At 38.7% G+C, this 24,517-nt stretch overlaps 1 long non-coding RNA gene across 4 annotated transcripts in view; it reads right to left on the bottom strand.

Annotated features, from left to right (window-relative positions):
• Positions 1-1,294: 1,294 nt before the first annotated feature.
• Positions 1,295-24,517, bottom strand: part of LOC114301989 (uncharacterized) — a 71,009-nt gene continuing 47,786 nt past the window's right edge. For 2 of the 4 annotated variants that reach the window (XR_014340543.1, XR_014340550.1), the window contains 2 exons: positions 10,473-10,538; positions 1,295-1,527 (listed from right to left, as the gene is read on the bottom strand). This is a non-coding gene — a long non-coding RNA (uncharacterized LOC114301989). Of the gene's footprint in view, positions 1,528-10,472; positions 10,539-11,344; positions 11,461-11,826; positions 12,570-24,517 lie in introns of those variants that run through there. The other 2 variants (XR_014340556.1, XR_014340546.1) reach the window with 2 other exon arrangements.

Below are 24,517 nucleotides of genomic sequence, written 5' to 3' on the forward strand. Positions count from 1 at the left end.
GGCCAGGTGATTGTGATAAGGCGCCTGACTGGCCCAAGGCTTGCGTCTTGAGGACTTTTTTTATTGTTGCTTTAATTGATTTTGTTTAAAATCTGACCAATGATTTAATATGGTGCAGCTATAGAAGATCCCTACTCTTATTACAGATGTCAATACATTGGGCATTCAATCCCAAATCAATGATAGAAGAAAAATTAGCCCTAATTTCTAATCTCCCAAAAACACTAAATGTTTAACATTTCATTTTGTTTATGTTGAACTCTAAATTATTTACTTATATTAAATTATATTTTTTTTCCGTATAAGGAGTGCCTCACTTTGGTGAAGCATGCGCCTCGCCTTGTGCCTTGAGCCTAGGCCCCAGGACACCTTCGCATCTTGGTGCGCCTATCGCCTTTAATAACACTGAAATAAAAAATAAGAAAAAGGCCTGTATCACCAAATTCATGCCAATGGTACTAAATTGTTAATTCTTTATTAAGGTTGAGGCACCTATGCCTGAGGTAAAGAAGGCAAATAATAACAATCCAAACAAGTTTTCTAATATGGTTAGTCCTTGCACTACAAGAAATAACACATTTACCGATCAAAAAATTAGTCGCTAAAAACCCATTTTTAGTCGGCAGAAGTTATGCGCGACCAATTTTTTTGGTCGCTACTTTGATCGTCAATTGAGGGTCGACAAAAGTAATTTGCAACCAAAATTTTTGTTGGTCGGGAAAAGTTAGATTTGCCAACTAAATTTTTGGTCGCTAAATATATCATTACTGCAACTAATCCATTTTGTCGCTAAAACACTTTGGTCACGAAAAGTAATATTTTCCCGACCAAATATCTTAGTCGCCAATTATCACATTCCACGACCAAACAGATTAGTTGCCAAAAGTCGAGGAATTGCCGACTAACAATTTAGTCGCCAAAATATGAGGAATTGCCAACCAATGATTTTAATCGCAAAAGTGTAGAATTTGCAGGCCAATTTTTTAGTCGCCAAATCTCTTTTCTTTTTTTTTCTTTTTTTTTTTTAACAATCATTTTTTGTTTATAAACATTCAATCCAATATCAAACAAAATTCATTCAATCCAACCACAATTAAGTGCCAGTCCTTGACATATATGTGTAATGAATATACATAGTCACAACAGCATTGGTTTATATATCTATCTATCTATCTATACGAAGGTCCTTGAATTTCAGAGAAAGACAAAATCACCACTTTTCAAAACTGCTCCCCCATTCACACTTACTTACCTAGGTCCTTGAATTTCAGTAATACTTCATTGTACTTCAATGTAGAAAAGGACAATTTATAAACGATATAAAATTGGTACCAATTTTCAAAGTGAACAAATATTACAGGACATTAAAAAAATAAATAACTAGATACATGGATTATAATAAGCAGATCCACCCATCTTCTTTTGTGTATATGTAAACACTAGAGAATCCTTCCTAAAGTCCTCATCCAAATGACCATCAAATTCAGCCTTTTCTGGTACATACTCAACTTCAACTTGCTCGATAACCTATTAGTACCAAAACAAACAAAAACACAAGTTAAGATCAATGAATCAAAATGATCATTTAAAATAAAAATGAACAAAAAAGCTATCACACCCCAAATCCGGGTATGACCGGCCGTGGCCCACAGGGACTCAGCCCAAGGCACACGTAAGCCTAACCACTAATCCATAATCACATTGAGCAACTATACAAAAGTCCAGTAATAAATAACCAAACTCAATCCAGTGACATGCCACAAGTACAAACGGAAAAACCAACCGTAATCAAAACCATCCAAACTTATGGGATATAAACAACCCACATATCAAAATAATCCTAAATGAATCTCAATAAAAATAAAAAGAAATATGCACAAAACTCGACAAGCAACCTAAAACAAATTAAATAAATGCCCTAGAGGTCCATGCAATTGAGTCCCCGCTACACCATGAATCCACTTTAAGCCCTTCTAACACCTGGAAGTGATAAAACTAAGTCAGCTGATAGCTTAGTGAGTAGCAACATGGATAGTAAATACAGTTTTGAAAACAGGGTTCAATTCCAAAATAAGATATATATCACAAAAACTAGATTGACATACAGTTTGGTAAATACAATCTGTTTCAAAAGAAGGTTCCACAGTTCAACACTTAAAATACTCATGTCTCGCAAGAACATGATAAACGACATTTTCCACTTAAAACAGATTATAACATGAACACCAATAATTTTCTGGGTACCAAGAAAAACAAATAATCTGCCACACATTTCTCAGGCTATAAGCCCCGTTGGATCCAATACCGAACTAAGAGTCATCCTCAGGGTGGCATCTGGGCCTTTTCTCAAAGATGATCCGATTGAAGGTCACCTAGTTGTTTTTAAAGGTCTTTTCCTTACAATCGTTGAGCACTAGAGTCATCACGGCCCAACCCGGATCTGTTCCCTAGTGGCCAGAGTCACCACACACAGTGGAATAATTTCCCTGGACTAAATACACACATGGTCCCAATAATCAATACACATCAGTTTTCGCAAAACATGGTGGTTCATCATTATAAACATGAGACCAACACAAATAGTTTACAGTATGCCAAGTTCACACATGTTTCAGAAATAATTTGATTCAATTGATAATATAATAATTTATCAAAACAGTTTAGTCTTGAAACAACAATTTAATTTTTCAACAGTTCGGGGTAGGAGAACATTTATAAAAATACGTAGCATGAAACTACTCACCTGAAAACGAAATAATATAATCCTCAAATAGAGTGTAAAAGTCCAACTAGTGCCTTGAACCAATATGAAAACTACACGTCACTACTAATTTAAAAATACTAAAGAATACGAACTAAGTAACCTCAAACTAAAGCGCACTAACACGGCTCAACCCAATTCACCGTTACTCTTAAATATTACCTAAGTTCATGTTCTTCAAGGTTTAAAATCACCCAAGACATGGGTTCCGGTTGAAACTTAATTAAATGTGACTTTGAGATAAAACAGAGTTTTAAACAAATTTTCCCAATCTATTCGCTAACTTTGAAAATTACAAAACCCACTCCACGCTATTCGAAAAATTCCAATAACCTCCAGATATGATCTAATATATCCTAAGTTTCAAACCCAATTGGTTTCACTTGATTTGCTTATCAAAATAATTTTCTACAATTTATTATATCCAAACAGGTTGTTTTCTGCAGCACTTTAAAGAAATTGACGGTTCTCTTAATATACACGAGCAATCAATGCAATGCCAAAAACGTACGAAACTAGACTCGTAACCGGTTCTAATGACACTAATTTGATAATTTTTGGATTTATACCCAAAGAGAACAACACTCCCAAATTTACTGTTTCGGACTGGTTTCCTGGACAGGTTTGAATACCTCAATTTATATGGATTTTGACTCCCAAAAATTATGAAAAAATTCAGATATGCAATTCAATATGTAATTGATCTACTGTAAAAATTTCAGATTAAAATTCATCCGTTTGATATGGTTTCTTGATTTTTAAAGTTTGCGATTCTGTGCATAATTTTTTTGAACTAAGAATTACACTCATTCTTTATACATCAATTTTACTCCTCAGATTTCTTAACAGCATATATATATACACAAAATACATACACCTACAATCTCTCCATCAATGAATTAAATAACAACATTATTAGGATAAAGAACAAAGAAAGAAGAGAAGAAAACCTAGGAGGCCACACAGCACAACACACCCAAAGCTCTCCTTCTTGGCTACAACAATAATCTTGATGATTGAAAAACCCCTCTCTTTCCTTCATAAACCCACGGCTGCTAGGGCTGATAGTGTTGTGGAAAACAATTATAACAAGAGTTAGGGTTTGTGTTTATTTTATTTTATACTAGTGGTGGGCACACTTAGGCCAAATAGATAGATAAATATACAAAATACATATATAAGTTACATGCAACTCAAATGGTAAGAGCCTAACTTATTAATTATGTGGTCTAGAGTTCAAGTCACACCCTCTTCTCTATTTTTTTTTTTTTTTTAATAATAAATCTTGCTTCTAAATCAATGACTTTCACCATAAATTTATTTTAGGTTTAAAATTAATTAAAAGATCCTCCAATAATATTTAATTTGCACCTTAGAATTCACCACCAAAATATTTGAGATTGTAATATTATTATTTAATTATTTACTTAATTTTTATATTCGGGTTCTCACATTCTCCCCTCCTAAAAGAAAAGTTTCGTCCTCGAAACTAACCTGAGTAAATCATGAGAATAGATGTGGGTACTTCTTGCGCATCTCATCCTCGCATTCCCAAGTCGCCTCTTCAACTAGATGATTACGCCGCAGTACCTTAACTAATTTAATGACTTTTGTATGCAACCTTTTCTCTTTCGAATCCAAAATCTAAACAGGTATCTCCTCATACAAAAAATCCTTTCTAATTTGAAGCGGCTCATAATCTATCACATGCGACGGACTGTGCGCATATTTCCTCAGCATAAACACGTGAAACACATTATGCACTCCTGCCAATCTAGGGGATAGAGCAACACGGTATGCAACCTCACCAACCTTCTCCAATACCTCAAATGGACCAATGTATCTAGGACTCAACTTTCTTTTCTTTCCAAACCTTATCACTCCTTTCTATGGTGATACTTTCAAGAATACCATATCCCCCACATGAAACTCTAAGTCTCTCCTACAATGATTAGCATAACTTTTTTTTGTCTACTCTGAGCTGTCAATAATCTCTCTCTGATGGTGATAATTTTCTGTGTAGCATCCTCCACCAAATCAGGTCCTAACATTACCCTCTCACTAACCTCATACCAACACAAAGGAGACCTACACTTCCTCCCATACAAAGCCTCATAATGAGCTACTCCCAAACTAGAATGATAACTATTATTATAGGCAAACTCCATGAGCGGCAAATAATCATCCCAATTACCTCTCCACTCCAAAGCACAAGCCCTCAACATATCCTCAAGGGGTTTGAATAGTCCTCTCTGATTGCCCATCTGTCTGAGGGTGATAAGCTGAACTAAAATTTAACCTAGTACCCATAGCTGATTGTAACGCACCCCAAAACTTAGACACAAAACGAGGGTCCCGATCTGACACTATTGACACTGGTGCACCATGCAATCTAACAATCTCCTTCACATACAACTGTGCAAATCGAGCAAGAGAATAGGTCATCCGTACTGCAATAAAATGTGTTGACTTGGTTAATCTATCCACAACTACCCAAACTACATCATGATTACTACTAGTACGAGGTAATCCGCACATGAAATCCATGGTAACATGATCCCATTTCCACTCTGGTATAGGTAACGGTTGTAGTTTCCCCACGGGTTTCTGATGTTCTACTTTAACTTGTTGACACACCAAACACTAAGCCACAAATTCTGCAATATCTCCCTTTATACCATTCCACCAAAAATGTTCATAAAGATCCCGATACATCTTAGTACTTCCAAGATGAATGTTATAACCATAACTAGAACTATGTGCCTCTACCATAATCTCCTTCATCAAATCACCACCAACAAAAACACAAATTCGGCTATAGAATCTAAGCAACCCGTCACAAAGTCTACATTCCTACCCTCTGCCATCTTTCCTTTAATACGCTTACATTGGGGGTCAATCTCCTAAGGTAAACGAATCCATTCTTTCAAGGTCGGCTGAACTGCCAATTGACTACAATAAGCCCTATCACCAGGTGTAACAACCTCAAGCCTCAAACGTCTCATGTCTTCCACAAAACAACTCTTAATACACAAAGCAGCTATATCTCCAATTGCGACCTTCCTACTCAAGGCATCTGCCACCACATTTCCTTCCCCGGATGATACAAAATATTCACATCAAAATCTTTTAACAACTCAAGCCATCTTCCTTGCCTCAAATTTAGTTCCTTCTGTGTGAAAATATACATCAAATTATTATGATCAATGTAAATCTCACATGACTCTCCATACAAATAATGCCGCCAGATCTTAAGAGCAAAAATCACTGCTGCTAACTCTAAGTCGTGCGTAGGATAGTTTCTCTCATGTGTTTTCAACTGTCGTGACGCATAAGCAATCACCTTCCCCTGCTGCATGAGCACACATCCTAAACCCTGTCATGAAGCATCACTATAAATCACAAAACCACCTCCATCTGTAGGTAAGACAAGGATTGGAGCTGATGTCAATCTCTGTTTAAACTCTTGGAAACTACGCTCACAATCATCATTCCACTCAAACTTTACCTCTTTCCTGGTGAGATTGGTAAGTGGTAAAGCAATATGGGAGAATCCTTCCACAAACCGTCTATAATAACCAGCAAGCCCTAGAAAGCTACGTACCTCTGTCACAGAAGTAGGTAGTGGCCAATCAACAATTGCTGACACCTTCGTGCTATCCATAGATACCCCATCTTTACTCACTACATGACCCAAAAAGGACACACTACTCAACCAGAATTCACACTTTTTAAATTTTGCATACAATCTCTTCTCCCTAAGGATCTAAAATACTACCCTCAAATACTGCTCATGCTCCTCTTTACTCCTCGAATAAATTAGGATGTCATCAATAAACGTTACCACAAAATTAAATCCATGAATGTAGCTGGTGCATTTGTGAGACCAAAAGGCATCACCAAGAACTCATAATGCCCATAACGGATTCTAAAAGCTATCTTAGGAACATCCTTATTCCTTACCTTCAACTAGTGATAGCCTGACCTCAAGTCCATCTTAGAGAATACCTAAGCTCCCTGCAATTGGTCAAATATGTCAACAATACGTGGCAAAGGATACATATTCTTCACTGTGACTTTGTTCGGTTCTCAACAATCAATACACAACCTCATAGACCCATCATTCTTCTTCACAAATAACACAGGTGCTCCCCAAGGTGGCATGCTAGGCCTAATAAAACCTTTGTCTAACAACTCCTATAACTGAGTTTATAACTCCCTCAACTCCAATGGCGCCATTCTATAGGGCGCTTTAGAAATAAGTGTTGTGTCAGGGACCAAGTTAATGGAAAATTCTACCTCACGATCTAGAGGAAGTCTAGGTAGATCCTTTAGAAAAACATCAACACAATCACTTACTACAGGCAACTCCTCTAACTTCCATTGTGGCAGTTCAATACTCACCACACAAGCTAAGTAACCATGATACCTTTTTCTCAACATTCGGTTAGCCTAAAGGGAAGAAGTAAAACAGATAGAAGACCCTTTCTTATCTCCCTAAAAGAAAAACTCAAGTTGTCCTAGCATAGCAAAAACTACTCCCATTCTAAAACAATCAATAGAAGCATGATGCTTCGTCAACAAATCCATCTCCAAAATCACATCAAAATCCTCATCTCTAAAGAAATCAAATCCATTGGAAAAATTCTACCATCCATCTCTATCTCACAAGATCTGCAATCATCCCCTAACACTACTGTTTCTCCCAATACTACTGTTCCACCTAATGGAGTAGACAAGGTAATACAAACATCAGAGGCTCACAAAGAATCGAAAATCCGTGTAAATATCTAGGTACCAACTCTTAATCTTCAAAATGAAATCAAGAAAGATTCAACATAAGCTTAAAAAAAACTAACTTAACCATACAATACTAAGGACTATAGGGACTCGGACCTCGTCTAAATGATGAAATGCAAGATATGTAACTCAATAAACCTATTGCTCTGATACCACAATTGTCACACCCCAAATCCGGGTATGACCGGCCGTGGCCCACAGGGACTCAGCCCAAGGCACACGTAAGCCTAACCACTAATCCATAATCACATTGAGCAACTATACAAAAGTCCAGTAATAAATAACCAAACTCAATCCAGTGACATGCCACAAGTATAAACGGAAAAACCAACCGTAATCAAAACCATCCAAACTTATGGGATATAAACAACCCACATATCAAAATAATCCTAAATGAATCTCAATAAAAATAAAAAGAAATATGCACAAAACTCGACAAGCAACCTAAAACAAATTAAATAAATGCCCTAGAGGTCCATGCAATTGAGTCCCCGCTACGCCATGAATCCACTTTAAGTCCTTCTAACACCTGGAAGTGATAAAACTAAGTCAGCTGATAGCTCAGTGAGTAGCAACATGGATAGTAAATACAGTTTTGAAAACAGGGTTCAATTCCAAAATAAGATATATATCACAGAAACTAGATTGGCATACAATTTGGTAAATACAATCTGTTTCAAAAGAAAGTTCCACAGTTCAACACTTAAAATACTCATGTCTCGCAAGAACATGATAAACGACATTTTCCACTTAAAACAGATTATAACATGAACACCAATAATTTTCTGGGTACCAAGAAAAACAAATAATCTGCCACACATTTCTCAGGCTATAAGCCCCGTTGGATCCAATACCGAACTAAGAGTCATCCTCAGGGTGGCACCTAGGCCTTTTCTCAAAGACGATCCGATTGAAGGTCACCTAGTTGTTTTTAAAGGTCTTTTCCTTACAATCGTTGAGCACTAGAGTCATCACGGCCCAACCCGGATCTGTTCCCTAGTGGCCAGAGTCACCACACACAGTGGAATAATTTCCCTGGACTAAATACACACATGGTCCCAATAATCAATACACATCAGTTTTCGCAAAACATGGTGGTTCATCATTATAAACATGAGACCAACACAAATAGTTTACAGTATGCCAAGTTCACACATGTTTCAGAAATAATTTGATTCAATTGATAATATAATAATTTATCAAAACAGTTTAGTCTTGAAACAACAATTTAATTTTTCAACAGTTCAAGGTAGGAGAACATTTATAAAAATACGTAGCATGAAACTACTCACCTGAAAACGAAATAATATAATCCTCAAATAGAGTGTAAAAGTCCAACTAGTGCCCTGAACCAATATGAAAACTACACGTCACTACTAATTTAAAAATACTAAAGAATACGAACTAAGTAACCTCAAACTAAAGCGCACTAACACGGCTCAACCCAACTCACTGTTACTCTTAAATATTACCTAAGTTCATGTTCTTCAAGGTTTAAAATCACCCAAGACATGGGTTCCGGTTGAAACTTAATTAAATGTGACTTTGAGATAAAACAGAGTTTTAAACAAATTTTCCCAATCTATTCGCTAACTTTGAAAATTACAAAACCCACTCCATGCTATTCGAAAAATTCCAATAACCTCCAGATATGATCTAATATATCCTAAGTTTCAAACCCAATTGGCTTCACTTGATTTGCTTATCAAAATAATTTTCTACAATTTATTATATCCAAACAGGTTGTTTTCTGCAGCACTTTAAAGAAATTGACGGTTCTCTTAATATACACGAGCAATCAATGCAAGGCCAAAAACGTACGAAACTAGACTCGTAACAGGTTCTAATGACACTAATTTGATAATTTTTGGATTTATACCCAAAGAGAACAACACTCCCAAATTTACTGTTTCGGGCTGATTTCCTCGACAGGTTTGAATACCTCAATTTATATGGATTTTGACTCCCACAAATTATGAAAAAATTCAGATATGCAATTCAATATGTAATTGATCTACTGTAAAAATTTCAGATTAAAATTCATCCGTTTGATATGGTTTCTTGATTTTTAAAGTTTGCGATTCTGTGCAGAATTTTTTTGAACTAAGAATTACACTCATTCTTTATACATCAATTTTACTCCTCAGATTTCTTAACAGCATATATATATACACAAAATACATACACCTACAATCTCTCCATCAATGAATTAAATAACAACATTATTAGGATAAAGAACAAAGAAAGAAGAGAAGAAAACCTAGGAGGCCACACAGCACAACACACCCAAAGCTCTCCTTCTTGGCTACAACAATAATCTTGATGATTGAAAAACCCCTCTCTTTCCTTCATAAACCCACGGCTGCTAGGGCTGGTAGTGTTGTGAAAAACAATTATAACAAGAGTTATGGTTTGTGTTTATTTTATTTTATACTAGTGGTGGGCACACTTAGGTCAAATAGATAGATAAATATACAAAATACATATATAAGTTACATGCAACTCAAATGGTAAGAGCCTAACTTATTAATTATGTGGTCTAGAGTTCAAGTCACACCCTCTTCTCTATTTTTTTTTTTTTTTAATAATAAATCTTGCTTCTAAATCAATGACTTTCACCATAAATTTATTTTAGGTTTAAAATTAATTAAAAGATCCTCCAATAATATTTAATTTGCACCTTAGAATTCACCACCAAAATATTTGAGATTGTAATATTATTATTTAATTATTTACTTAATTTTTATATTCGGGTTCTCACAAAAACAATGCCTAATTATCATATTTAACACCAACATAAATCTCAAAATCAAAACCCAATTCACTAAATGACACTTCCACGAAGATTGAAATCAAACAGAAACAAATCTATTCGAACTTAACTGTTATTAAATGAAAAAAAATGATTTACCTGCAAAATGGTCTTTGCTGTCCATGGCACTGTCCAAGGTTCTGCAATAAAAACTACATCTGCAGCCTGAAACATAAGCAGAACATTACTCACTAATCTCAAACATCATGATAGGAGTTGATTTTACACTTTTACAGTTGAACCTAGCATAGATTTTCTTAATTTCCCTTACAGTTGAACCTAGCAAAAATTTAAAAAAGACACAAGGGGCATTCAAAAAAATAAAATAAAATGACAAACAATGCACACACTTTAGAACTTGATTACAAAATCCACTCATCAGCTTATTCTTTTAGGAAAAGGAAATTAGGATACTCTTCTCAGAAACTAATTACTCCATAGGCATTATGTCTCTGAGCACCATATTTCCCATGTTCTACTCACTAATTGTCATTAATGGATTGTAGAATAGTCATTCATAATCTTTACATTATTCACATGGGGGTAATATTACATATATTACATGGACAACTAAGAAATGAATGAAGTATCTCAGTCAAAGATGACCAGAACTCTTGTTAGAAATTTGACTCTTCTGTAAGAAAAATGTGTGCAAGCACAATATTTCCCATTCTACATTCTGATAATTATTTTGAATTGTAACACAATCATTCATATTATTTTTCATGATGGGGTCGTCTAAGAAAGAAATGAAGTATCCCAATCAATAGCCAAAGAAGAAATAACTAAGGCAGATTCAACGAAGGAAAATAAATGAGAAACCATACTACAAATGGAAAAAGATAAAGTTATTAAATTAGTCAATTATGATATTTTTGGTCTTAACTCATAATAAGTTGGAACCTATTAATTGTTTACTCATTAAAACAATAAAGAAAAATAATTAAGTTGGAAACTAATTAATTGCTTACTTTCACTCACAAGTTAAGTTACATATGTAACAGTCTTCAGAGATAGTACACCTTCATATTCAATTATCGCCTTGCATATGTGTTCAGATTTGAGCTGTTTATGCTGCCATTCAGATCTAAGAAAATAGTGGGAAGGTTAAAAAATCAAATTATTCTCAACTAATTATTGCTTTGTTACATTAGTTAATTTTTTAACAGCTCTTGACATGTTATAACAATCTGATTATCTAAAATTATCTGATCATGGTTCTTAGGTTTTTTTTTTTTCAATTCATGGTTCTTAGTTAATCACATACATCAAAGTAAATGCCTTGGCCAGGTGTGTTTAAGTGTGATCTATCCGATTCCCAAATCTTTGGATATCAAGGCATGGGTCAGTTGTTGATCTTAGAACAATTATAATCAATATAGTAAGCTCCTAAAGCCCAATTTCAAGAATTCATGAATTGAAACAAAAAACAATGTAAGGTCACTGAAATCACCAAATATACGGCCAGCCACGGAAGGATTGAGCCCCAACAACATGTTGTTTGCATTAGGCAGGTAGGCCACATTCAGAAGAGTCTTCGCCAACATCGTCGCTATCTCCCTCGAAGCCTCAATCTTCCTGAGCTCGATCAAACCCATTCCAAAAGCTACAGTCGCATCCGAAATCAATTTCGCAGCCTCACTCTCACCTTCCGCCCTAATAATCGTCGCTCACCTCTCCTGCTCCGCTTTGGCCACCATGAATTTCGACCTCTCCGCCTCCTACTGTGCCACCTACTTCTGCTCCACGGCCTTGGACAACTCAGCCCCATACGACAAGTGCATGATCCCAACATCATCGCAAACGATGTTGAAATCCTTAGCACGACAAACCAAGCTCTTGCGGACCAATGCGGAAACGCTGGGATGCTCGATGAGGAGCTGATCAGCGTTGAATTGAGCGACAACGGCCTTGAGGACTTCGTTGCCGATCGAATGACGTACTTTCTCGCTGTATTCGAGGCCTAGGGTTTGGAAGATCGGGGGAGTTGAGAGACCTCGGGGCGAGAGAGGACACAGAGGGTTAGGTTAACCGTTTGGAGGTCCTTGGTGCTAGAGATGAAGGGCTTTTGGAGCCATAGGATGAGGGTTTCTTAGAGAGTGAGAGAGATGTGAATAAGAACAAATTAACTAGGGCTTTGTTTCAAAAAGAAAAAGCAGTGCAAATTAATTGGAGAAGAGACCCTATTTAGTAAATCAACAATGATTCATCTCCCTTTTCCCCCACCCCTTTGACCCCCTCTCTCTCTCTCATTGGTTACTTTTTCTTTTTCTTTTTCTTTTTTTCCCTGCTCCTCCAATCACCACCCACCACGTGGCAAAGGGGGTGAGGGGGTGACCCCCAAAAGGGGGTCCCAAGCATTATTCTTAGTAAATTCATTCTAGATCGGTGTTTCAAAGAGTCGTCTAAATTAAATTGAAAATTTATATATATACCATCACACCTGAAATTGTGATGAAAATATATAATCACACCTATTTAAAATTTGTAATTAAAAAAATATTATCTTACGTATTAAAAATTAAGTGTGAGATATTTTTAATTCTTCTTATGTGATCTTTAATCACATGTTAATTAGAAAATATTATTAAAAATATATATATATATATATAATCATATATATATATAATCACACTTAATTGAAAAGTGATATAAAAAATAAATATTATCAAAATAGAGTGGAGATTAGGGCTTTTTTTTTAATTTTTTTTTTTGTTTTTCCTGGTACAAAACGACGTCGTTTTACAATCGGCGACCAAATTTTTGTCGCAAAAAAAATTCAATTCCCGCCTCCACGTTTCAAATTTCCGTCCCAAACTTTTGGCGACGAAAAGACCAGATTAGTCGCAGAAAAGGTACCTTTGCCGACAAACTTTTTTAGTTGCCAAATTTCAATCAACAACGACTAAAATATTAGTTGCTAAAAATACTAATTTGGCGATTACTTTTTTTGGTTACTGAAAATAAGTTTTTGGCGACCAAATTTTTGGTAGCCAAAGAAAAAAATAATTTTTATTTTCCATTCGGCGACTAAAATTGTTTTAGTAGCCAAAACTCAATATACGGCAACTAAAATATTTTTGGTTGGGGAAAATAAGTTATTGGCGACTAAAATTTTGGTCGCCAATTTCACAACCAACTTATTTTTGATCTTCTGCGACCAACTTATTTTTTAGTTGCCAAAATGTGACCTTCTGCGACCAAATTTGTAGTTGGTCGCCAAAAGCATACCACTTTCTACGACCAACTCATGTTTTGGTCGCCAAAATATGACCTTCTACGACCAACTCATATTTGGTCACCAAAAATAATGATCATTCACAACTAATTAATATTTGGTCGCCAAAAGGTAACTTTTAGCTACCAACTTTTATATTGATCGCGAAAAGTGGTCGCTAAAAGTACAGATTCTTGTAGTGTTGTTATACACATTTTCTCTGAGACTAGTATAATTAAGGTGCTGTCTCTTCACATACAATTCAATTTTTTGTTTTTTGTTTTGTTTTTTTTTTTTTTTTTTTTTTTTGATAATCTTCTTGGTTTGCAAACATTGCATTCAGTCCTTCCATTTCCTTATGATGTTTCTTGTTCAGGAGTTAAGGGTGATGGAGGTCACTAGTTCAAGCACACCTAGAAAGTTTCAGTTCAGTTTCTTCTGAAGTCAGATGTTCAGTTCAGTTCAGTTCAGTTCTTCTTAAGCATTTTCAATTCTGTCCTTCTCAAGTAAACACTTCAAGTCATGTGTACATTCACATCTTACGTGAGACAATTTTTTATTAATTTTTCTCAGCTTTTTATTGATTATTTGAAAAGAGTACAAGAGGATTACACTGAGATTACACCAATAAAATGTGAGCAAAAACAAGAAAATATTTATATATATATATAATAAAAATAAGAAGAAGCAAAGAATAGTAGAGAAGATGCCAACAACAATATTCCCCTATCAAAGAACAAGCTAAGAAGCATGGATACAAATACGAGATACAGATATGATATGATATGGATACGGTGATATGACATCTAAAAAAATAGGATACAAGTACGGCCAAGATATCTTTTTTTAAAAAAAAAATTATTAGTGGTCAGTTACACATGAGCTAAAAAATGTTGAAAAACCATACTGTAATTTTATAATGAAAAATACTAATATTTAAGAATTATGTATTAATTACAATAATAGAACAACAATATTTAATTTTAATTTATTTTCTAATTCTTACTTTCTATGTAGTTATAAGGGATGTGCATGATACAATAAGAATAAATCAATTTGACAAATTATACTACTTTAACGGGATCTGTTTAAGTATGCAACCCCCTTAAGGTTGCACACCATATGCAACCTAATTTTTAGCTGTTAGATTACAATAATTGATCGAGACCATTGAATTGTTTCATCATAAAAAAATTGAAACCGGGGCAACCAGTTAATCGTCGTGTTTGCATGATTGCATCCCACTTTCCTCGCTCTCTCTATTTCGTCTCTCTCTCTCTCTCTCCCTCTTCTTGTCTTCATCTCTGTAAGGTTGAGTGTGTAACCCTTGATTTCCATTAACAGGGACAAGCCTCTGCTGGGTTCTATTGACGAATCTCTGTAGGGATCAGTATAACCCTTGATTTCCAGCAACAACGGAACTACAAGGCTCTGTTGGGTTCCATTGTTGAAGTGAAGGCGTTCTCTCCAATTGGATATCAGGTATGGAGCTATCTCTCTCTTTCTCTCTCTCTCTCTCTCTCTCTCTCTCTCTACCTGGCCTCTTCACTTCAGCGATTTTCCCTCAACTAAACCCTCATCCAAACTTCAACCCCTTTACGCTTCGTTCAAGCTGAAACCCCTCCATCGGCAACTAACCTCTCTCTTTCTCAATCGAGTGTTTGTGTTTGCACAAGCAATCCAACCGTGTTAAAATGTCATGTTTGTGTTTGTTTTAACATTTTTCAGTCATCAAGTAATTGTTTGTACTAATGTCATGTACAGTATGGCCCCAGCAGAAGTTAAAAGTGAAGATGTTGATTATGACATTCCAAATGAAGTAGATGACATCCGTTTAATCAATGAAAGTCGGGTGGAACCTTGTCATAGCTGCGAAGCTGGTCCGAGCAATGAAGAAGCAACCAACATCAACGTTGAAGATGGCCGAGCCGATGTGAAACAAGAAATGGTTAATGATGCTCATCGCAAAGCCATGGTTGGTGAGGTTGAACGTGCTGTTCTGGAATAGAAATTTGATTCGGTCAAAGATGGAAAAGCTTTCTACAACGCGTATGCTAAAGCCAAAGGATTTAATATATGAAAATCCAGATTTAACACAAATAAACAGGGAAAGGTTGTTAGTAGGCTATGGTTGTGTTCAAGGGAATGTCAAAGATTACCAAAATACTTGGACCGTGTGGCTAAGAAGAGAAGAGCTCCCAAGGCACTAACAAGAGTAGGTTGCAAAGCACAATTTCGCATACGGTACGATCCAAAGGCTGGTGAAGGGGGAAAGTATGTTGTGACTCACTTCATCGCAGACCACAACCATGAATTGGCGGAACAACACTGTGTGATGTATCTGAAGTCACATCGGGGTTTATACAGCGTTGATAAAGCTCAAACAATGGCTATGCGCAACGTCGGTGTAGCGCAACATCGGTGTAAAGACTAGCCAAATCATGGACTATATGGTAAATCAATTCGGGTCTTATGAGAATGTTGGTTTCATTCGTATGGATCTGCACAACTATATTCAAACTGAACGCAGAACAGAAGTTGACGATGGTGATGCGCAAGGTGCATTGGCTTACCAATGTGCAAAACTTGATGTTGACCCATGTTTTTTTACAAGTATGATGTGTGTAAGGATAACAAGTTACAAAATCTGTTCTGGGCAGATTTGAAATCGCGGGCTGACTACGCAAAGTTTGGTGATGTGTTCATATTTGACTCAACTTACAGAACCAACGCATACAAGAAACCTTTTGTCATGTTGGCTGATGTGACTAACCACTTCACGACCACGATATTTGCATATTGTAGACGTCCTCGAACACCCCGGGAGGGTGAGTCCCCGTTCTGTTCGTATTGGGCTCACTACAATTCGAACTCTCAAATTGTCACGGTTCTAAATCTGAACCAAAGAGTCCAAATTCGGCAAATCGTTTTGAGAAAACAGATTTTGAAAGAAGTGCCAAACATGGACTGCTTTGCCAGATACAGAGTCGCCACCTAAATGTTATATTTTGAGAAAATTTAGGAAACGCTGACTCGTTTGCCTAAGGCCACGTGTTCGTCATCACCAAAGTTGCCTCGGCTCGAGAACTTGGGTACGATTGGGGAAGGTCACTTCGTGAGCACCCCCGCTCGCCTGATCAAAGATCGGCCTCTACTAATCATGATATCTAGTTTTGAAAACTTTATGCGTTCTTATTCCGATTATTAGCCTAGATTTACTATGTGATGCGCACAGCATACAAGTATAGACTGGGTCGCCTGATTTGGAACAAAATATTTCATGTTTGTTTGTTTGAAAATGGTTTGATGGTGCTACCCGCAAGTAGGCTAAGACGTAGATTTGCCACCCTCAGGTGGGCTTAGAAAAACATGATTTTGCCACTATCTAGTGGGCTTAAAACACACATTTGATGAATTATTCCAATCCAAATAACCCAACCTTCACTCACAAGCATTCAGGCAGATATATCACATAAGCAATTAGCCTCATGGTAAGCATGCTATAATGGCAGTCACTCACACGCATGCAAGGATGCTAAAGCATAAAACTTACCGAGTACTCCAAGCCACAACAGAAGCTAATTAGAAATCCATGCATGATCCTAATTATACAGAAATGCCTAATGCAACACATGCAAAAGTGCAACTATAGCAAGCTCGGCTATTCTAGACATGGAATATGAAATGCTACAGCTAACATGTATTCAACTTGGAATTGAAAATACAATGCAGTTAGTATGATGCGCCGAGCCCGGTGCATGCAAGACAGATGAAATGAATGCAAACATGCTATCATACTGTATGCTAATTGAAACATGCCCTAATCTAACCATCATAAGCTGGTAAATAAAAGGGAGAAAGACGTGGAGTTGGAAGACATACATCACACGCACGCACACTTATTACAACATTGCCCTCGCTCGGAGGGTCCGAATAAACAATATACAGTCCCAAATGAATAATTACAGTCCAAATATGTACAAAACCCTAATTAATTAACAAATTAAATTAGGAAAGCAATAAATTGGCATGCAAGCCAGGGACTGCCTCAAATCTGCTCCGGATGATGAATGATGCATGCTCCGGTTGCCTTTGTCGGAAAATCCCTTGTGATGCCCCGGTTTGCCTCTGTTTGCAATTGTTCTTGGAATGCGTGCCAAGCTCCGAAAGGCTGCCGATTTCTGATTTGCTGCAACAGAAAGCAACAAAGGGGCATGGCAAAGTATTTTCACATATGTATGCATGACTATTCTTCAAAGAGTGTAGTCCTCGATCCTCATGCCACGAATCACGCATATCGATGCATGATGGCCGAGGAGTCGAATTGCACGACTCAATATGAAATGAATGCACATATAAACACGACAAGACCTAAACCCCATCATGGATAATCCGGAGTGTCGGTGACTGGGAATTGAGACACGTTCCGTCACTCGAAGTGCGAAACGTCCCTCGTTTCCCATGCTCGGGCTAACTCCTATCCCAAGCACAATGCAATATGCATGACATGCATTAATGCAACTAATATACAACCTAGCATGCACAATGCTATGAGATGGCATACACAATGCACGATGTAATAAGGCATACACAATGCTCTAACATACAACCTAGCATACGCAATACTATGAATCGAAATGGCATACACAATGCATAATGGACTTACACCAACATGAGTGGACCTCAGCCACACTCACATCAGTAGCCATGAGATGAAAATGAGACTCTCGAAATACGTGCACGTATGCACGCAAATCGAGGACCGAGCCTAAGGCAACAAATGCCACTCTACCAAAGCATGGCAAGCCATGGAATATGGTATGCAAACATGCAAATTTCAGCACTAAAATATGATGCTAAACAACCCCGAAACATGGAAATATGGCACCCGATGCACGAGATGAAACCCGAAATTCGAAACTAAGCGCATGGAATGACTTACAGCTATACAAAGCATGTATTATTTGATCATGGAGCATGAAGACAGATGCAAGACAGTCCCAAAACATGCATATTTCCAGTTTATAACAAGTCCTAAAAATAAACGCAAATAGGGCTATCCTATCATGCAAAAATGGCCCCAAAATAGAGATTAAACACAAAGGGACAGCAGCTTCCCCCAAATGGCAAAGAGCCCTTCAACAAAGTTGAAGAGGGGCTCAAAACAAGACAATTTACAGTTTACATCAAGCCACGCAAATAATCACAAATAAGGCCAAACTATCATGCAAGAAAAGGCCTAAAAGAGGGGTAAAGAGACAAGTGGCAGCTTCTGTTCTCAAACAGAGGAGAGCCCTTCAACAATGTTGAAGAGAGGCTCAAAACAAGACATTTCACAGTTTATGTCAAGGTCCAAAACTGCTCACAAATAGGCCTAAAATACTATGCAAAAATTGGCCTAAAAGAGAGATAAAGAAGCAAGTGATAGCAGGAGGCCTCAAACAGAGGAGAGCCCTTCAACAATGTTGAATAGGGGCTCAAAAAAAATTATTTTACAGTTTATGGAAAAGTCCAAAACAACTCACAAATAGGCCTAAAATACTATGCAAAAATTGGCCTAAAAGAGAGATAAAGAAGCAAGTGATAGCAGGAGGCCTCAAACAGAGGAGAGCCCTTCAACAATGTTGAAGAGGGGATCCAAAAAAGTTATTTTACAGTTTATAGAAAAGTCCAAAACAACTCACAAATAGGCCTAAAATACTATGCAAAAGTTGGCCTAAAAGAGAGTTTAAACACAAAGGGTGAGGAGGGGACCTCAAACAGAGAAAGACCCTTAATCAAACATGGAGATGAGCACAAAATATGACTATTTACAGTTTGGGTCAGAGCCCAAAAATGCTAGCAAGTATGGCTTAGATACAAAGCAAGATAAGGCACAAAAGAGGGAAAATGGGACTCACCCTTGTAGACCAATGGACTAGCAGCTCTTGGACCAATTTTGGGAGCCCTTCACCTCTAGAAAGCAGCCTCAAGTTGCTGGAATGGAGGATGGAGGCCTTGTGCTATGAGGTGTAGGGTCAATGGTGTAGGATTAAGAGTGTTTTGGTGCTTGGAGTAGAGAGAGAGGGAGATTTAATGCAAAAGCTCCAAACCAATTCTTGTAACCCTCTAAAATGCAGCTGGGGGTGCTGGTTATATAGGCAAAGGAATGGAGGAAAGGAGGGGAAATCAAATTGAAATTTCCTCCCCAAAAGACCCCCCCTCGGATACAGGATCTGGGGGGAAACAAAGGGTGCAGCTGTAAGTAACCAGGTGAGAGGATCACGGCCGGCCAAGTTCAGAAGGTTCAGGGGGCCGGCCGACCACTTCCCATGGCCGGCCGACCAAGGGTCAAAAGGATCAAGCACAATTACTGGTTGGCCACCAAATATTGGTGGCCTCCCAGGTGTGTACAACACAAATATGGGGTTTAGGGTTCAAGAAAGTGGCCCCGGGGTGGTCAACATTGGCTTTCAAGTGAGGAAAACTGGCGTCGGAGAGCGATGAAGAAATAAAGCTGGCTTTTCAGAACAATTTCTAGCCTCCCACCCTCCTACAAGCTTCCTAATCATGAAAATAAGGTCTCCATAAAAAATGAACCAAAACGGATGCAAAACGGAGGTTCGGGGACCGAAACGCGCGGCCCGGGGCCCCAAAAATGGGCTGTTAAGCACCGGAGGTAGCATTCGACCACGAAGTTGGTCTCTCGGGCCACAGTGTTCCTCAAAAGGGAGGAAATAAGATGTATGCCAAAAACCGGAGCAAACGGAGGTGGTTAAGCGGTCCCGAACCGAGGCACATGGCCAACGGCTCCGAAAAACTAGAAACCGGGCTCCAAACGGGAAAAATGGCCTACGACCGCGAAACATAGCCTACAGCCACTGAGAGATGGTCTACGAGACCTCTCCCTCCCTTTGGGAAGAGAAAATAGAGAAAACAGAGCCTGGTTCGCAAACCGAGGCAAGGCACGAAAGAGTCCGGAAGTCCGGAAGCATGGCTTGCAGCCGGGACTCTGAAACTTCTGAACGAGCACAATATGCGACATCACCAAGCGCTCAATCAGTGACGTTTGAGTCTTAAGGTCAGTGAAAAATGGGGTGTCTACAGTTGCCCCCCTTTGACAGAACTCGAAAGTCAAGAAGTGACGGGAGTGAATGTCAAAGCCCAGAGACGACCCATTTTTGACAAGGCCGAAGACTTAGACAAACATACAAAGTACAGACAAATAAATGGTTGCGCCCGTAGGCTGCCTACGTATCCCTTTGCAAGGAATCAAACCAGCGTAGTTCAGGGGCAGGATAAAATGATATGTGGGAAGATTTTGATGATTGGACTTATACGCTACGCGAAGCCGGTTTAAAAATTGAGGATTTATGCGATGCACTGTAATGTAGTGGCTAAAATGCAATGTAATAGCTAAGAGGTGAAGGTACCTTATAGGGTCAATTGGCAATGACTTACCTCATGCCGCTGGGGATATTTCGCTTCTTCTTGGTTGAACTGCAGGTACTACTTTTCTCCTTGACTATGGTCGTAGCTTTTCCTATTCTCCAACAGGGTGATAGACTAGGTTGATTCGGTATCCAGAATTGAGGCGCATACATATGCTATCTCAATCTATGGGGCTGCCATACAGATTTCAAGCCGAGGATATACCCCTGGGTATTTAAACTAGACTTTAGTCTCGGAAATCCCGAACCTTTGCGTTCTAGGTAAGAGCCATTCGAACTCTAGTTTCCACCGTCTCAGTTGATCTCCTAGGAACTCACTGCTAACACAAGTAGGTGGCTATACCAGACCACTGGAAGTCGTTCAGGCACGACAAACACCAATGGAATTGCACCTTTAGAGGATTTAAGGTCTCCTAGACCCGGGAGTGCACAAGACAGTGTGAATAAAGATGCAGGCTTTAAGGTCTCCTTAGACCGGAGGATTTAAGGTCTCCTAGACCAGACAGTAAAATAGATACGATGTAATAGATGTGATGCAATAGATGCAAAGGGTGAACACACGCCAACCACGCTGGACTCGTGAGTGGAGGAAGAACAAAGAAAATCAATCAGGAGCGCGTTCCATGCAACCTAAGATAAATTCCAAACACGCTGAAATCGTGTGAGGAAGGGGAGGCTCCAAAAACAACCCGCCCAGTGCGTCTACAACGCAACCTGGGATAAATTCCAAACACGCTGAAATCGTGCGACGAAAAGAACACTCTAACCATGCTGAAAACGTGAGAAGAGGTCCAAAAACAACTGCTTAAGTGCGCGCACAACGCAACCTGAGATAAAATCCAAATACGCTGAAATCGTGTGAGGAAAAGAACACTCTAACCACGCTAAAATCGTGAAAAGAGGTCCCAAAACAACCGCTCAAGTGCGCGCACAACGCAACCTGAGATAAAATCCAAACACGTTGAAATCGTGTGAGGAAAAGAACACTCTAACCACGCTGAAATCGTGAGAAGAGGTCCGAAAACAATCGCTAAAGTGCGCGCACAACGCAACCTGAGATAAAATCCAAACACGCTGAAAACGTGTGAGGAAAAGAACACTCTAACCACACTGAAATCGTGAGAAGAGGTCCGAAAACAACCGCTCAAGTGCGCGCACAACGCAACCTGAGATAAAATCCAAACACGCTGAAATCGTGTGAGGAAAAGAACACTCTAACCACGCTGAAATCGTGAGAAGAGGTCCGAAAACAACTGCTCAAGTGCGCGCACAACGCAACCTGAGATAAAATCCAAACACGCTGAAATCGCATAAGGAACGGGACACTCAAACCACGCCGAAATCGTGAGAAGAGGTCCAAACAACAACTGCCCAGGTGCGCGCACAACGCAACCTGAGATAAATTCCAAACACGCTGAAATTGTGTGAGGAAGGGGAGGCTCCAATCACACTGAAATCGTGAGAGGAGGTCCAAAGACAACCCGCCCAGCGCGTCTACAACGCAACCTGAGATAAATTCCAAACACGCTGAAATTGTGTGAGGAAAAGAACACTCTAACCACGCTGAAACCGTGAGAAGAGGTAAACAACACGGGAGCGTGTTCCACGCAACCTAAGTTGAGTCCCGGGGGACAACGATCCTAAACGCTGCTCAGCGTAAAAGGATAAACAATAAGAGATAACACAAGATGCAAATAAATGCAATAAGTGTGATGATACGATACATCTTGCAAGCAATGCGGAGCGTGATGTTTAAGAAATGCAATAAACAAGCAAAGCGGCATTTTAGAAAGCACCTCATGGAGTGAGTGGTGGTAAACCACTTTACTCTGACGGGGAATGGTACTCAGAGAGAGCACTTCTGATCGCCATTCTGGCTTGAAACAGCGAAACAGTCAACACAGTATCCTGTTCACTTTGAACACACAGCTCGTATCTGCATACTGCTTATTCTGAACACACAGCTCATAACACAATATTCTACTTATTTTGGAACATACGGCTCACGTAGGATACCGCTGATTCTGAACACACGGTCCGTTCTGAACACAACTCATTCTGAACTCACAGCCCATAACACAGTATTTTGTTTATTCGGCACACAGCTCATACAAGACACTGCTCATTCTGAACATACATGATGCAATGACGAAACTTGCAGAAGTTGAAACAATCTCGGATGCCCGACATTTTCCCTCTTTTCTTTTGCTTTGTAGCCCGGAACTTTCATAGCTTCAGATGGGTCCTGGTTTTACTGTTTTCACATGACCTGGGTTGAATCCCGCAGCTTTATGAAAGAACCAATCCTGATTTGTACAAATGTGGAGAACGATACGGCACTCTGAGCACAAAACGATTTTTGAAATTGAAATGAGAAAAGGGTTCTCAACCGGGTATTGAGCCTACAACTGCCCACAGCCAAAACGACTCAACAATGGAAAACAAAGGTAGAACAACCTAAACACATCTATTGACACTTAAACGACTCAAAACAAGAATCGAGACAAACAAAACACACAAACACAACACTCAACTGTGTTATAAAGACAAGAGACCTCTTGGTGCACGAGGAGCCAGAAGAGCCAGTTTCTCCAGGTATTATTTCCCACCCTTTTCTTATTTGTGATTCTCACATCACTCGGCCCTCAAGCTCTATTTTTCTGAAAAAGCCCTTTCCTCACTTTTTCTCTCAGCGCACATCTCTCTATTCTTCAATCTCTCATTTTTTATCCCTCCTCTGGGTGGTTGATGGATAAACAGAAAGTTGCGGGTTCTTGCCCAACATAATCAGTTCGCGGCTATTTCCTCCGGTGACATCTGTCGATGCGCCGGATGAGGGAATGAAATATCTTGATCCGTTCCAATCTTGCGCTTCGCACTTGGCTTGATATCTCGCTGCTTGGAGGATGAGAGAGCTTTCAACCCTTCCGTTGTCGCCTTCAGTTGTGCCTTTTCTGGCAGGTAGAGTGCCTTTCTTGGCAAGTATGGCGCCTTTTCTGGCATGTATGTTGACAATGGGAAAAAGACAGAACACCTGACTCAACTATGCCCCTAGTTCATCATTTTGACCATTTTTTGTTTTTGGCTTTCTACTAAAACAATTTTAACCAAAATGAGAGTTAGATTAACACGCTTGTTCGATTTTCTGATTCAAAATCATGCAAGTTAGGTTATGAGTACTGAAAATTTTTCTTTTTTGGGTCCAAGAAAAAGGTCCAGTTTTGGAAAAAAGGAATAGTTTTCGAGAGAAGATCAATCAACCTTAGTAAAAATTCTCAAAAACTGTTTTTTCAAACGACCGCTGCTCAACAAGCATAGAACCCATTCTCGAGATGCACAACCTCAGATTCGAAGGAAAATTGCTCCTTGCTTGAGGGGAGCTGCATGGCAACGGACAGTCGCCTCTTGTTTGAACGGCACTGCAGCGCATTGAATGGCAACGAAAAGTTGCCCCTTGTTTGAACGGCACCACAGCGCATTGAATGGCAACGGAAAGT

This window comes from Camellia sinensis, chromosome 1 (assembly GCF_055761805.1).
Source record: "Camellia sinensis isolate YWXY chromosome 1, ASM5576180v1, whole genome shotgun sequence".
Classification (NCBI taxonomy): domain Eukaryota; kingdom Viridiplantae; phylum Streptophyta; class Magnoliopsida; order Ericales; family Theaceae; genus Camellia; species Camellia sinensis.